The following is a 16,726-nucleotide window of genomic DNA, read 5'->3' as shown; positions in this document are numbered from 1 at the left end:
GGACACCGACAGATAGGGGGCGAGATGAGGAGGTGGTGCGTGAGTGGGAGACGCTGAATGTCCTGTCTGTTAAGTATGAGGAGATCCAAGATAGAGCCAAGTCCGTGATGCCAAGAGATGAGAGAATCTGGAGTAAGAGGGAATGGTCCACTGTGTCAAAGGCAGATGACAGGTCCAGAAGGAGGAGGATGGAGTAGTGTCGCTTGGATTTGGCATTTAGTAGGTCGTTGGTGACTTTGGTCAGGGCAGTTTCAGTCGAGTGATGCGGTCGGAAGCCAGATTGTAGACGGTCGAAGAGGGAGCAGGAGGAGAGGTGGGAGGACAGTTCAAGGTGGACATGTTGTTCTAGAAGTTTTGAGGCAAAGGGGAGAAGTGATATGGGGCGGTAGCTGGTCAGAGAGGAAGGGTCAAGGGAGGGCTTTTTGAGGATGGGTGTGATTGCGGCATGTTTGAAACATGAGGGGAAGACTCCGGTTGTTAGTGATAGATTGAAGAGGTGGGTTAGGGTTGGGATGAAGACTGAGGTGAGGTTAGTGATGAGGTGGGATGGGATTGGGTCAAGTTCGCAGGTGGTGAGGTGTGATTTGGAGAGTAAAGAGGAGACTTGACCTTCTGTAATGGTGGAGAAGTGGGGTTTGGAGGAGGAGGGTTGAGTAGATATGAGGAGGGGTTGTGTAGACTTTAGGCCAAAGTTTTGTCTGATGGTGTCAATCTTCTGTTTGAAGAATGAGGCAAAGTCGTCGGCTGAGATGAGAGAAGAGGGAGGAGGTGCTGGGGGACGAAGGAGAGAGTTGAAAGTGTTAAATAGCTGTTTAGGGTTGTGAGATAGGGAGGATATGAGAGATGAGAAGTAGGTTTGTTTTGCTGTAGTGAGTGCGGACTTGAAATTAGTGAGGGATTGCTTGAATGCGATGAAGTGCTCGATGGAGTGAGACCTTTTCCATCTCCGCTCCGCAACCCTGGAGGCCCGGCGCAGTTCTTTGGTAAGTTTAGTGTGCCAGGGTTGCCTGTTGAATGTGCGAGGTGTGGTGTGTGTGAGAGGGGCGATCGAGTCTAGAGCTGCAGCTATTGTGGTGTTATATGAAGCAGCAGCAACGTCTGCATCGTGCAAGGAATTTATGTCTGTGAGAGGAAGGAGGGATTCAGAGAGAGAGTGTAGGTCAAGGTGTTTGAGATTTCTGCGAGGGTGTGTGAGTTTGTGGAGTGGGGATTGTGCACCCGGAGAGGAGAGGGTAGAGAATGTGAGGAGGTTATGGTCAGAGAGAGGGAGTGGTGAGTTAGAGAGGTTAGATATAGGGAACAGAGGCGGGTGAAGATGAGGTCCAGTGTGTGGCCATCTTTGTTCACGGTCGGACGCTCACCCTCAGATGCTCACGGTCGGACGCTCACGGTCGGACTCTCACGCTCTGACTCGCTGACGCTCTGACGCTCACCCTCGGACGCTCACCCTCGGACGCTCACCCTCGGACGCTCACGCTCACACTCTCACCCTCACACGCTCACGCTCCCACGCTCACCCTCACCATGCTCACCCTCACCATGCTCACCCTCACACCCTCACGCTCACCCTCACACGCTCACCCTCACACGCTCACGCTCCCACCCTCACGCTCCCACTCTCACATGCTCACCCTCACACGCTCCCACGCTAACCCTCACGCTCACACGCTCACCCTGTGCTAGCCGGTCATCTCCCGGCTGCTCGCAGCAGAAGTTCCCCGACTGGCGGCCTCGCTCCCCGGTCCTCCAAAATTCATTAGGGGCCCCGGGGGGATACATTGGGGGGTTAATTTAAAGTAGTGCACAACCCATTTAAACACGGCTTCGCTGATTAGTTGCCCCCGGTCGGCCGCATACATATTCTAGAATACCCGATGCGTTAAAATCGGGCCACCATCTAGTATACTATATATGTGTACCCACTTGGGCTTGTGAGTCTATTGTGGTATAGCGACAAGCTCGGCTGTATGCTTAGACAGTATCTTGTGTTTTACCTATTTAAATTCTCAGGTTAGTTTATTTAGCAGTCATAAACTACCCTTGAGTCCATAAATAAAAACACAGCCCATTCAGCTAAAGAGACAAAACAAAATGCAAAACTTTCAGAACTTTCAGCAGAGTCCTTATCTCGGCCAAGGTCTGGCCACTCAAAATTAGCTACACACAGGTTCATCACAGCACTTGCTAGCTCCATCCTGGAACAAAGTTTCCCCAGGTACTGAACACACCTGAGTGTCAGGGCTGACTATTTAAAGCCCAGACACTCCCCTGATTGGAAGGATGGTGGATAACGTTCCTCCCTACACTTTCGTTATCCACTGAAAACATTCCCTTGTAAATGTGGTTCTATTAACTCTCTCTGCACCTACTTGTGCATGAGAACTTGCATGTTTTCACATCACTGAGTCTAAGAGTCTCAGCGACACATACCTCCCTTCTGGCACACTACCAGTGACTTTGTCACACTATGAAGATATCCTTTTAGTAGTTCTACAGACGCTTACCTTTCCCCTTAGTTAATGTCAATTATGTATATTAACATTCACATTCTGCTACGTATCTGTGCAATCATTAGGATTTTTTATTTTTGACAACCATATTATAAATACACACACACACTAGCTATTGTACCTGTTCTACACCCGGGTGGCGAGCATTTTTATTGGTATATGGTCTCCCATGCTGGTATGTGCTGCCCCCCATCCTGGTATTTGTGCTGCCCCCATCCTGTCCCCTCACCCCCAATCCGGGTATGCATGGCACCCCTCATCCCCAATCCGGGTATGCATGGCACCCTTCATCCCCAATCCGGGTATGCATGGCACCCCTCATCCCAATCCGGGTATGCATGGCACCCCTCATCCCAATCCGGGTATGCATGGCACCCCTCATCCCAATCCGGTATGCATGGCACCCCATCTCTCATCCTGGTATGTATGGCACCCCTCATTCGCCAATCCTGGTATGCATGGCACTCAATCCCTCTTCCTGATATGCATGGCACCACTCATCCCTCAATCCTGATGTGCATGGCACCCCATCCCTCATCTTGGTATGTATGGTACCCCTCATCCTGGTATGCATGGCAACCCATCCCTCATCCTGGTATGCATGGTACCCCTCATTCCTATTCTGGTATGTATGGTACCCCTCATCTTGGTATACATGGCACCCCTCATCGCAATCCAGGTATGTATAGCACCCCTCATCCTCCAATCCTGGTATGTATGGCCTCCTCATCCCCCATCCTGGTATACATGGCTCTCTCATCCCCAATCCTGGTATGCATGGCTCTCTCATCCCCAATCCTGGTATGCATGGTCCCCTCATCCCCCAATCCTGGTATGCATGGTCCCCTCATCCCCCAATCCTGGTATGCATGGTACCCCTCATTCCTGTTCTGGTATGCATGGTACCCCTCATCCCTATTCTGGTATGCATGGAACCCCACTTTCCTACCCTGGTATGCATGGTACCCCTCAGCCCCCAATCCTGGTATGTATGGCACCCCTAACTCCTCAATCCTGGTATGAATGGTTCAGTCACCCCCCAAATCCTTGTATGCATTGTACCCCTCATCCCCCAATCCTGGTATGCATGGTCCCCTCACCCCCCTTTCCTGGTATGTATGGTACCCCTCACACCCCTTTCCTGGTATGTATGGTACCCTTCACACCCCATTCCTGGTATGTATGGCACCCCTCATCCCTTTCACGGTGCACACATACAAAAAAATAAACACATACTCACCTTTCTTCCCTGTGCTCCAGCACTTCTGTATCCTGTTCTGCCGGGGAGCAGTGCGGCGCCAGAGTACGCACGTGCCCATACCGTGCTGTTCAACGCCATTTTTCTGAAGACACACTGCAAATATGTCTTCAGTAAAATGGCGCCGGATAGAGCTATGCACATGTGCCGATTCCAACACCTTCACTCTTGCCCTGGTCTCCAGCGAGAAGATAAGCGTCGCTGCAACGCTCCTCCCGGTCAGGTAAGTATGGCGCCAGAGATCGCGGTATGCGTTCAGTGTCTACACATACCGCAATCTCCGGCGCCATACACACTCCTCTTACCTGTAACGTAATAGGTTCTTCTGTCTAGAGCCAGACTGCGCAGACATGTAGCACTTGCCAAGTCTTTAAAGGCTTCAGACAGAGGGAGGCTTGTAGCGTTATATTATATATACAGTACAGACCAAAAGTTTATTTAAAGATTTTTCTGTATTTTCATGACTCTGAAAATTGTACATTCAACACTGAAGGCATCAAAACTATGAATTAACACATGTGGAATTATATACTTAACAAAAAAGTGTGAAACAACTGAAAATATGTCTTATATTCTAGGTTCTTCAAAGTAGCCACCTTTTACTCTGATGACTGCTTTGCACACTCTTGGCATTCTCTTGATGAGCTTCAAGAGGTAGTCACCGGAAATGGTCTTCCAACAATCTTGAAGGAGTTCCCAGAGATGCTTAGCACTTGTTGGCCCTTTTGCCTTCACTCTGCGGTCCAGCTCACCCCAAACCATCTCGATTCTGTTCAGGTCTGGTGACTGTGGAGGCCAGGTCATCTGGCGTAGCACCCCATCACTCTCCCTCTTGGTCAAATAGCCCTTACACAGCCTGGAGGTGTGTTTGGGGTCATTGTCCTGTTGAAAAATAAATGATGGTCCAACTAAACGCAAACCGGATGGAATAGCATGCCGCTGCAAGATGCTGTGGTAGCCATGCTGGTTCAGTATGCCTTCAATTTTGAATAAATCCCCAACAGTGTCACCAGCAAAGCACCCCCACACCATCACACCTCCTCCTCCATGCTTCACGGTGGGAACCAACCAGAAATAAGGTTCCGGCACGCAAAAATAATGTAGATAGTCAGATAGTTGCAATTTCAAACATAATTTCCTTTAATGGTTCTTCAGTGAATAATGGCCCGACGTTTCCACCCCTCCGGGGTTTTCATCAGGGGCTTCAAATAAAATAGTGTATACATGTAAACAAAAAGGACAAAAATGCAGGTATTAGTGCTAGTTATATACACATTAATGTGACTAGAAAAACATTAATATCTGTGCAGTGTGGTCCTGAAGGGTATATCATAGTAAATGAAGAGACTGTGAAGAGAAAATGAAAGTGTCCAAGAAAATAATAAACATATTGGAAAAAGTTCTGTAGTCTGCATTAAGGACCAGTAACAATTGGCTCATAGGACACATGTCTCAGAGACTAATTATAGTATCTCAAATGGTAACAAATATTGAAAAACTGAGGACAGGAAAGAAAGCAAGGAAAGGAGAGAGAAGAGAGGAGAGGGGGGACACTTGTATTAAAAAGGTGATAGATACCCTGGGTTTATGTAATTTAAACCATGAAGGATGAATAATCCTCAGGATCAGTATCCGGCAGCTAGAAAAGTAAATTAGAAATGGAGAGCAATAAGATTTATTGCAAGCTCAGGAATAGATGTGGAGTAGGAGAGGTAAATGTAGTTGTAAATACCAAAATTACGTGTTATGTGAATTCCCAAGGAGTGGGGAGATTGTTCCTGGTGTTGTTGCCAGGGATTATGGAGGAGAAATATCCTGCCAATCTGTCAATACACAATATATCATATTATAAGACATATAATGGTCCAGATGAACATAAACCCCCCAAGGGTGAAACCCTCCAGGTGTAAGAGTCCTACCTGTGTCCTGTACGAGGTGATCGTAGTGTGTCTGTTGCTTGTCTGGCTATAAATAGCCAGCGCGCGCTTATACTTCCTGTTTCCTGTCAATTGGAACGCAAGTTCCTGTTGTGTGGAACGCACCATTGCACATGCGCGAGATGCGTGCTTTCAGACTAAATGTGATTGTGGAACGCAAGCTATGCGTAGTTGATACAGAGGATCAATCCATGGTGTAGTATGGTTATGTCCAAGGACAAAGGAAGGTATAGACAAACTATCTTATGTTTAACATAGTGGGCACAGGTGGAACGGATCACAAAGGGGTCAGTATTAAGAAATAATAAAAAGGAGGGGAGGGGAGGGGAGGATGAAGGAAGAGATCAAGAGGAATAATATATCCGCAGTGTGATCTTAATTATATACATAAACAGATGTAGGGACACATGAAATGACAGCAAAGGGTACTTCAGATGGTGCATATATATATAATATATGGCTATGGATGTGAAAAAGGATATGGGATGATGGCACTATTTCTCTGAGGGTAACAGAGTATATTTATACATGGAGGGTCTGGAAAGGAAAGAAAATATCATTAGTGATAGAGCATATAAACCACAAATGATTAAATAGAACAACTGATGTATTAATGCATGGACAAAATGTTATAATGCATCAACCCATATACTTAATAGACCCTAACAAATGAAGTATACAAGTATGGAATAAAAATGTGGCATGGGTGGTACGGTAAAAGGGAGCCTAATTAGACATGAATCTCATATTCCCTGTTAAGACCATGAGGTTCCAGTGTCTTGAGGGTGAAAATCCAGTAGGTTTCTGTCTCTTTGAGTCTCTCTATTCTATTGCCCCCTCTCCTATTAATTGGAACATGATCAATAATTTGAAACCGGAGTTGTGAAACAGAGTGATTATGTGTGGAAAAATGATTGGGAATGGGCAACAGATTGTATTTGCATCTAATTGTGGATTTATGTTTGCTGATTCGGTCTCGGATATGCTGGGTGGTTTCTCCAACATATCCCAGACCGCACGGAGATTTGATGAGGTAAATAACAAAAGAGGACTCACAGGTAAAATAACCCCTGATGGGGAAACTCTTGCCTGTAGTTGGATGGGTAAAGAACCTACCCTTGGTCATGTTAGAACATTGGCGGCACCCCAAGCACGGGAAATTGCCCAAGCGAGGTGTTGTCAAAGTAGTCTGACGTATGTTTGCCTGCAAACTGCCAATGTCAGCCTTCCCTATTTTTTTTTCTCTCAAGTTGTGTGGTCTCTTGTTACAAACCAATATTGGTTGTTGAAAATGAGATATGTCCGGGTAGGAACTGCCTAATAGTGCCCAGTGGTCTTTTAGGATATCTTGAATCAGTGTTTGGTATGGATGATAAGTATTAACAAAGATCATCCTCTGTGCTGTAGGTTTTTGTCTTCTCCGTTCAAGAGAAGGAAATGAAATGGGCGTAGGGTAACCCCTGTGGGAACCAGGCATGTAGAGTCCATCCGTTCACCTTTTCTGCGTCGCACAAAGACACGGTGGTTGGAACCAAAGATCTCAAATTTGGACTCATCAGACCAAAGCACAGATTTCCACTGGTCTAATGTCCATTCCTTGTGTTCTTTAGCCCAAACAAGTCTCTTCTGCTTGTTGCCTGTCCTTAGCAGTGGTTTCCTAGCAGCTATTTTACCATGAAGGCCTGCTGCACAAAGTCTCCTCTTAACAGTTGTTGTAGAGATGTGTCTGCTGCTAGAACTCTGTGTGGCATTGACCTGGTCTCTAATCTGAGCTGCTGTTAACCTGCAATTTCTGAGGCTGGTGACTCGGATAAACTTATCCTCAGAAGCAGAGGTGACTCTTGGTCTTCCTTTCCTGGGGCAGTCCTCATGTGAGCCAGTTTCTTTGTAGCGCTTGATGGGTTTTGCAACTGCACTTGGGGACACATTCAAAGTTTGCCCAATTTTTCGGACTGACTGACCTTCATTTCTTAAAGTAATGATGGCCGCTCGTTTTTCTTTACTTAACTGCTTTTTTCTTGCCATAATACAAATTCTAACAGTCTATTCAGTAGGACTATCAGCTGTGTATCCACCCGACTTCTGCACAACACAACTGATGGTCCCAACCCCATTTATAAGGCAAGAAATCCCACTTATTAAACCTGACAGGGCACACCTGTGAAGTGAAAACCATTTCCATTGACTACCTCTTGAAGCTCATCAAGAGAATGCCAAGAGTGTGCAAAGAAGTCATCAAAGCAAAAGGTGGCTACTTTGAAGAACCTAGAATATAAGACATATTTTCAGTTGTTTCACACTTTTTTGTTAAGTATATAATTCCACATGTGTTAATTCATAGTTTTGATGCCTTCAGTGTGAATGTACAATTTTCATAGTCATGAAAATACAGAAAAATCTTTAAATGAGAAGGTGTGTCCAAACTTTTGGTCTGTACTGTGTATTTATATATATATATATATATATGTGACTACTATGTCTCTATAAATGTGATACTCATGTGTTTGTGATCCTCCATTGCTATACTCTGTACGATTGTCTTAATTTTTGCAATATTTAATAAAGATTTATTTTAGCGGCAATAAGCGCCTATTGTTTCATTTTGGTGGTATCTATAGTTTTGGTGTTGCCTGTAGTGATAAAGTCTTGGATTACTCATGCTCCTTATGTTGGTAGTCATATATATGACAGTGTATCTACTGTAAAACATCTGATGTCTCTATCACAGTATTTGATATACCAGTCACATATTATTGGCTGGCAAATTTTAGCCTGGGGGGCAAGCACAATGCACCGGCCCATGAGTGTCGCGGCCATCTTTAGGCTTGAGTTTCATGTAGCACCTGATGAGTATAGCATGTGTGCGACCAAGGTACATCTGCTAACAACCCATTTCATAAAGATCACAGCTTTTTTGAGCTGTACTGGTAGAAATTAATTACAAATGGTTCACTTATTCACCCCCACCATTGCTCTGTCCCAGCACCCCCATCATTGCTCTCTCCCAGCACCCCCATCATTGCTCTCTCCCAGCACCCCCATCTTTGCTCTCTCCCAGCACCCCCATCTTTGCTCTCTCTCTTAGCACCTGCATCATTGCTCTGTCCCACCACCCCCATCATTGCTCTCTCCCAACCCCCATCATTGCTCTGTCCAGCACCCCCATCATTGCGCTGTCTCAGCACCTCCATCATTGCTCTCTCCCAGCCCCCTATCATTGCTCTGTCCCAGCACCTCCATCATTGCTTCTCCCAGCACTCCCATCATTGCTCTCTCCCAGCACCCCCATCATTTCCTCTCAGCACCCCCATCATTACTCTGTCCCAGCACCTCCATCATTGCTCTCTCCCAGCCCCCCACCATTGCTCTGTCCCAGCACCCCCACCATTGCTCTCTCCCAGCACCGCCATCATTGCTCTCTCCCAGCACCCCCGTCATTGCTCTCTCCCAGCCCCCCACCATTGCTCTGTCCCAGCACCCCCATCATTGCTCTCTCCCAGCACCGCCATCATTGCTCTCTCCCAGCACCCCCATCATTGCTTTCTCCCAGCAACACGTCATTGCTCTCCCCTTCCCCACCATCCCCATCATTGCTCTCCCCAGCCCCATCCCCTCCCCAGCATTTCAGTAAAAAAAAAAAAAACTTACTTCAGCTCGCTCCCCAGCAGCAGCATCCTCCTGGTTGCCGGCAGCTTTCTTCCTGACCCAGGCGCGCGCTGCATGATGACGTCATCAAGCTGCGCGCGCCCGGGGCAGGGAGGAAGTAGAGGACGAACCCTCCAGCTCCGCTGCTATTCTCCTCCTGACAGCAGCGGAGCTGTAGGTATCACTCCCTGACCGCCACGTGCAGGGAGCAGCTGCACCTTGTGGGCCCCTTGGTGCAGCTGCATGGTGGGGACCCGGCGCAGCGGCACCGGTGGCGGTATATCCACCCCTGGACTGCTATGGGCCCCCCCATAGCAGTCGCCTGGTCTGCTGCGTATACAGTGTATGTGGTGTGTACGGCGTATACAGTGTGTGTGTGGTGTGTATGGCGTATACAGTGTGTGTGTGTGTGGTGTGTACGGCGTATACAGTGTGTGTGTGGTGTGTACGGCGTGTACAGTGTATGTGGTATGTACAGCGTATACAGTGTGTGTGTGTGTGTGGTGTGTACGGCGTATACAGTGCATGTGGTATGTACGGCGTATACAGTGTGTGTGTGGTGTGTACGGCGTATACAGTGCATGTGGTATGTACGGCGTATACAGTGTGTGTGTGGTGTGTACGGCGTATACAGTGTGTGTGGTGTGTGGTGTGTACGGTGTATACAGTGTGTGTGTGTGGTGTGTACGGTGTATACAGTGTGTGTGTGTGTGGTGCGTACGGTGTATACAGTGTGTGTGTGTGTGGTGCGTACGGTGTATACAGTGTGTGTGTGTGTGGTGCGTACGGTGTATACAGTGTGTGTGTGTGTGGTGTGTACGGTGTATACAGTGTGTGTGTGTGTGGTGCGTACGGTGTATACAGTGTGTGTGTGTGTGGTGTGTACGGTGTATACAGTGTGTGTGTGTGTGGTGCGTACGGTGTATACAGTGTGTGTGTGTGTGTGTGTAAGTAAATTAACCTTAAAGAGTAAATCAACTTTTGGGACGTTTTTAATGTGGTTTAGGCTATGTGCCCACGTTGCAGAAATGAAGCAGAAAATTTCTGCTTCATTTCTGCAAGTCCTCTCTCGGAAAAACGCATGCGGAATTCCGCACGCGTTTATTGCGCGTTCTTCGTGCGTCTATCGCGCGTTTTCCACATGCGGAATTGCCTTGCTTTTTTAATGCATTGCACAAGGCAATTCCGCTTGCGGAAACACAAAATTAATGGACATGCTGCGGATTTTTGAACGCAGCATAAACGCTGCGGAAAAATCCGCAGCATGGGCATAGAACATGCGGAATCCCCTTGGGGACCATGGGGTGCGGATTACCTAGCGTTTCACAAGCGTTTCCGCTGCGCAGATTCCGCACCATATACGCATGAAAAACGCTACGTGGGCACACAGCCTTAGGGTCATTAATTCTGAGCAGATTTGTGGGGACCCCAATCCTTTGCTCCTTTGCTTAAAAGACCTCCTAGAAGAGCGCAGCTCAGTAGATAGGAGAGTACACTGAGCAGAGCAAATGCAGCTGAAAGTCATAGTCATGTCTCCTCACCTCTTCACTTCTAAGAGATCTTCTGAGTGATCAGGGTATCAGATTCGCACTAATCTGCTCAAAATTATAGGACCTAAATCATGTAATATATATCCCAAAATGTAAGTTACTTTTTAAACGTTTAATAGTTCCACTGCTTGCATCTAATCAGTACATTGGTTCCTATATGGTCCACAGTCTGATGATGACTGGTAACAACTCCCAGTATCTCCTTACCATTGCTAAGGACATACTGGGAGTTGTAGTTAACTCCTCCATTCTCTCGAATTCCTATTGTTAGCAATGCCCTTCCTCCAACAATTGCAAATACAAAGGATCCATCCAGGGGGTGAGATCTTGGGAATAATTGAGTCGTACCTACATTTAAATTTTTTTTTTAGAAGGCACGCCCCCCCCCCCCCCCACACACACACACATACACATACCTGTATGTATGACATGTCACATGATCCCCTGTGATAGATCATGTGATAGTTCACGTGAAATTAATTTGGCACAATATTAATTATAATCATTTTTTTTATGCTGTGTGCCCACTACGCGTTTATTAAGCGTTTCCGCAGCGGCAATTCCGCTGCAGAAACGCTTAAAAACCGCTTGGTAGAAGGTCTGCCATGTTCCCCAATGATAATCCGCATGTGCTGTGCACATGCTGCGGAAATTTCCGCTGCTTATTATCATTGCGGAAAAATCCGCAGCAATAACAATTTTTTTACGGAAGCGTGGCGCTTTTGCCGCCATTGACTTGCATTGGAACACATGGAATCCGCATCACTGCATCTGTACATGCAGATTCCATGCGTTTCAATGTGCGGATGGTACCCGGGTTTGGAGAAGAGGAGACTCTCCTCCGGACCCGGGTACCATAGCACCTGTGAAATAAAATAAAAAATAAATATTATACTTACCTTCTGATGGCCCCCGGTGTCTTTATCCGATGCGTCCTGGCTTGCCGGCAGCTCGCGATGGTCTGAAAAGGACCTGCCGTGATGTCATTTAGTCATGTGACGGGTCACACGACCGCTGACGTCGGCAGGCCATCAGAAGGTAATTATATATTTATTTTTTACCATTCTTTTACGGTCACACTATATAAATCCATGCCGGTTGCATGGATTTATATAGTGTGACCAAGTTGTCAAGCAGTTTCCAAGTGATGCTAAAATCGCTTGGAAAGCGCTTGTCAACCCGCATGCGGAAATGCATGTGAAGAACACTTCACATCCGCATGTCCCTGGCAGGTAATTTTATGACTCAATATTGAGCACACGTAACCATCTATACACAGCAGGAGGCCGCACTGCGCCATCTATACACAGCGGGAGGCCGCACGTAGCCATCTATACACAGCAGGAGGCCGCACTGCGCCATCTATACACAGCGGGAGGCCACACTGCGTCATCTATACACAGCGGGAGGCCACACGTAGCCATCTATACACAGCGGGAGGCCGCACGTAGCTATCTATACACAGCAGGGAGCCGCACGGTGCCATCTATACACAGTGGGAGGCCGCATGTAGCCATCTATACACAGCGGGAGGCCGCACGTAGCCATCTATACACAGCGGGAGGCCGCACGTAGCCATCTATACACAGCAGGGAGCCGCACGGTGCCATCTATACACAGCAGGAGGCCGCACGGTGCCATCTATACACAGCAGGAGGCCGCACGGTGCCATCTATACACAGCAGGAGGCCGCACGGTGCCATCTATACACAGCAGGGAGCCGCACGGTGCCATCTATACACAGCGGGAGGCCGCACGGTGCCATCTATACACAGCGGGAGGCCGCACGGAGCCATCTATACACAGCGGGAGGCCGCACGGAGCCATCTATACACAGCGGGAGGCCGCACGGAGCCATCTATACACAGCGGGAGGCCGCACGGAGCCATCTATACACAGCGGGAGGCCGCACGGAGCCATCTACACACAGCGGGAGGCCGCACTGTGCCATCTATACACAGCGGGAGGCCGCACGGCGCCCCCCCCCCAGAGACAGCAGGAGGCCGCACGGCGCCATCTATACTCAGCAGGAGGCCGCACGCAGTCATGCACACACACAAACATATACAGACATATACATACACGAATAAACACATTTGAAACACAAAAATACATATAAACCGACATCACACAATGATATCTGCCTGCACACACATACATACATACACACATACACACAGACAGACTCACACACACACACCCACACACTCACCATCCCCCGGCTCGGCTCCAGTCCTCCTGGCTCCTGCTCCTCTCCGGTGGTAAGTAGCAGTGCAGGCCGGGTGCGCACTGCGTGACGTCACAGCTAGGAGACACGGCCGCGCACAGGGCCAGCAGAGGGAAGTTAACTGCTGCAGTGCTGGCCCAGCCGAAGAAGAAGCAGCGGCTGTGCACCGCTGCTGGGGGAGTGGTCCGGGGCCCCCCCCCGCCACTGTCTGCCAGTATGTGCCGCGGGGCTGCACATATAATGAGGGCAATCCGGCCATAGAGACCGGAGGCCCCGGGCGGTAGCCCGGATTGCCCTCATTATAATCCACCTATGGGGAGCCGCAGCGGGGGATCAGCGGGGCACAGGATTTTACAAATCGCAGAAAACCCATTTGATGTTAATTGTTTGGGCTTTTCTCATGCGCCGAGCATCACTCACGAGAAAAACAAGCTTCAAAGAACAAATGAGAGGAGACAGTCCATGCATTATGTGTCACGGTGGCGTGTCATTACCAACCCCCTTGCTGCAGCGCTCCCTAAATTCCCCACAATGTAGCAGAAACCTTGTCCACACGTCACGGCTCTGAGCTGACTAGTCCTGGAGGATCGGGAGGTTCCTTCCTTACATCTCTCCTCAATTATCTCGGCTTCTGTAAAATAGGCCGAGTCTAATGGGATGAAAAATGCGGCTGCAGAATAAAGGTTCTCTGGCATTTATCTACTCCGTGATCACCGTTCCTAATCCAATCATGGAGGCGTTCCTGGCTGTTACAAGGAATTAGTAGGATTACTAAAGTGTGACAGGCGAGGGTACAGCGCCTGTGTCTGTCATGGATTCTCAATAGAGGTGGCTGGGAATGGTCGCTCTCCACTGAAATGATCGGGGGGTGCACATACTTCCCACAAGAAAGCACTTGAATTGTCAAGGTCAATCTATTCTATAGCTGTAACTTTAGCCTTAAAGGAATTGATACAGTGGGTTACATCTGGTGCCCGGGGGGCAGTGTTTGGTTAACTCTGTGTCCCTCTGAAGAAGCTAAAAAAGTGAAACGCGTGTTTAGGAGAGTGGCAGGCACATAATGGGTAAGGATCTCCTCATTACTGGTACTCAGGCGCAAAATATGTAGAATTTACACTACACTAGGGATGAGCGAACCCCGTGGATGTTCGGTTTCGACCAAACTTTAGTCCAAAGTTTGGTTCGGGTACCAGAACTTGAACCCGAACCCCATAGAAGACAATGGAGACACAAACTTTGATGCTGTAAAATGGTTGTAGTAAGGGCTAGGAGGTCTCTCACTCTTAAAACGGACTTGTCAGTGTTCGGAGTTCAGCATTGGACACTAGGTGTCCGGTATGAACCCCAAACTTTACAGTTCGGGTTCGCTCATCTCTACACAACACTCGTTATACTGTTGTACTGATCCATTACACGTCTAGTCCCTGTGATTGACTATATATTCATTGTTGAGGACGCTCTTGCAGATGTGTCTAATCTCTGATGTCACGCCATCTGGAGGCGGAATCTTGAACTAAGTGCTCTTGTAATACAGTCTTTAATATTACGCTAATAAAATATATACTGTATACTGTACAATAGCTTTCTGACCCCGTTACACAGTTTTTGAGCACTTGAGCTGAAGTTGTTAAAGCTCAATTGGTGTTTTGCATAGTCTGAGGGGGCTATAGGTGTAATTCTGCTGAGATTTTGACTTCGATGCGTGTTGCAGTTACATTGGCATAATACTCTGTTCCATGTACAATATTATGTAGAACAGAGTTTTGATTCTAAATGGACTGTAGATAAAACAGTATGTCCTGGAACAGTACCAATACACATGCTCTGTAACTTGCCATCCACTCTTTTGGAGTGGACGATTGCTCTTTATCAGCATTCTGTCAGCACTATAGGTCCTGGGACATCCCTTCTCTCATTACTCAGCACGTATTACTTCTGCCATTGCTTAATGAGATGCCTGCAATTAACTGAAAGACTGATTCTCTGTTAAGCCTGCATATACAGTTTGACAGGCAGGAGCAGAGAGACGAAGGCCAAGCCCCACTTCCGGTAATCCATATAGGGGGGTTTCTGCTGCTAGAGACAAATTACACTTAGACAGAAGGGAGACCCTACCGGCCGACACTTTTAGGTTATCTAACCCCTGAAAAGTAACTCCAACTTAATTGAACTTTATAAAGGGATTTTGCACATTATCTATCGAATGAGATCAAGTACAGCGACCATTTAATTTGTATTAAGGTTCAACTCACCTGCAAACACCATGGGTTTCGCAGGCTTAAAGCCGGGCAGAGCCACTGGCTGCTTCAGTAAATGCAGAGTGTCTCCTATTTGTGCTTCCTGTGCGTCCTTCATCCCAGCGATTAGATAACCTACTTGCCCAGCATATCTTAGAAGCAATGAGAGCAATATATATTCACAATTAGTGCAGATTCATCAAATTCTACATTGAATATCAGGTACAAATCTACCATAAAAGAAGGCAGCAACGGCTCTGAGACCCAGCACTGCATGAGTTCACTACAGCTATATACAGCTGGCACTAGAGGGCACTCACTGGAGACAGACTTCTACTGCTGCGGGTGGGTCCAATACTAGCTGTACATAATCACATGTCAACAGCTCCCCCTGGTGGTGGCTGCATGCAGCAAAAATAGTATTTCATCTAGTTACATTCATTTAAGTCAGAAATGCTGTGACATTAGTCAGCACTGAATTTTGGATGTAAAACTATTTTGGATCTATCAACATATATGTTATAACTTCCCAGAGCCTAAACACCACATCAGAGAGCTCTGCTAATCGCACTGTAACAAGCTGAGAACCATCATGCGGCCACAACAGATTTGTATTGAATGGCAATAAAAACACAAAATTGTATTTTAATTTGCAGAACTTTCCATAACACAATATTGACATTTTATTTGCTTTAATAACAGATTCCCCTTTCAGCTCTGCTCTCTCCTGGGCATCAAACATCCATGTATATTCATAGAAAGCAGCACCGACAGGAGCATCAGTACTGCATGCAGGATTAGAGCGCCATCTAGTGGCACTATAAGAATATTCCTAGTGTGCTAAAATGTCGCTCTATTATATCCGGCACAGGGTCGTACACAATTTTAAATGCTTTGGATATCGAAAAAAATTACTTTAAAAAAATGATGGAAAAACCCTTTTAAAAAGACACAGAAAGCAATAAGGAAAAAGCACAAACAAAAGAAGTGGTGCTGAGATGGGCCGGCTGCAGTTTATGCAGATCCTTGGGTGACAAAGTGCATGTGGGATAATCTTCACTTTAACAATTGTTTTTTATCCTTGCCTTCTAAAAGCTATAAAACTTTTTTTCCAGTAGATTCGTTGTATCTGGGCTTTTTTTCCAGTAGATTCGTTGTATCTGGGCTTTTTCCCAGTAGATTCGTTGTATCTGGGCTTTTTTTCCAGTAGATTCGTTGTATCTGGGCTTTTTTTCCAGTAGATTCGTTGTATCTGGCTTTTTCCAGTAGATTCGTTGTATCTGGGCTTTTTTTCCAGTAGATTCGTTGTATCTGGCTTTTTTCCAGTAGATTCGTTGTATCTGGGCTTTTTTCCAGTAGATT

This window comes from Phyllobates terribilis, unplaced genomic scaffold (genome assembly GCF_046119375.1).
Source record: "Phyllobates terribilis strain yellow unplaced genomic scaffold, ASM4611937v1 Scaffold_30__1_contigs__length_15301838, whole genome shotgun sequence".
NCBI classification, from domain to species: domain Eukaryota; kingdom Metazoa; phylum Chordata; class Amphibia; order Anura; family Dendrobatidae; genus Phyllobates; species Phyllobates terribilis.
This window is presented reverse-complemented; position numbering follows the sequence as displayed.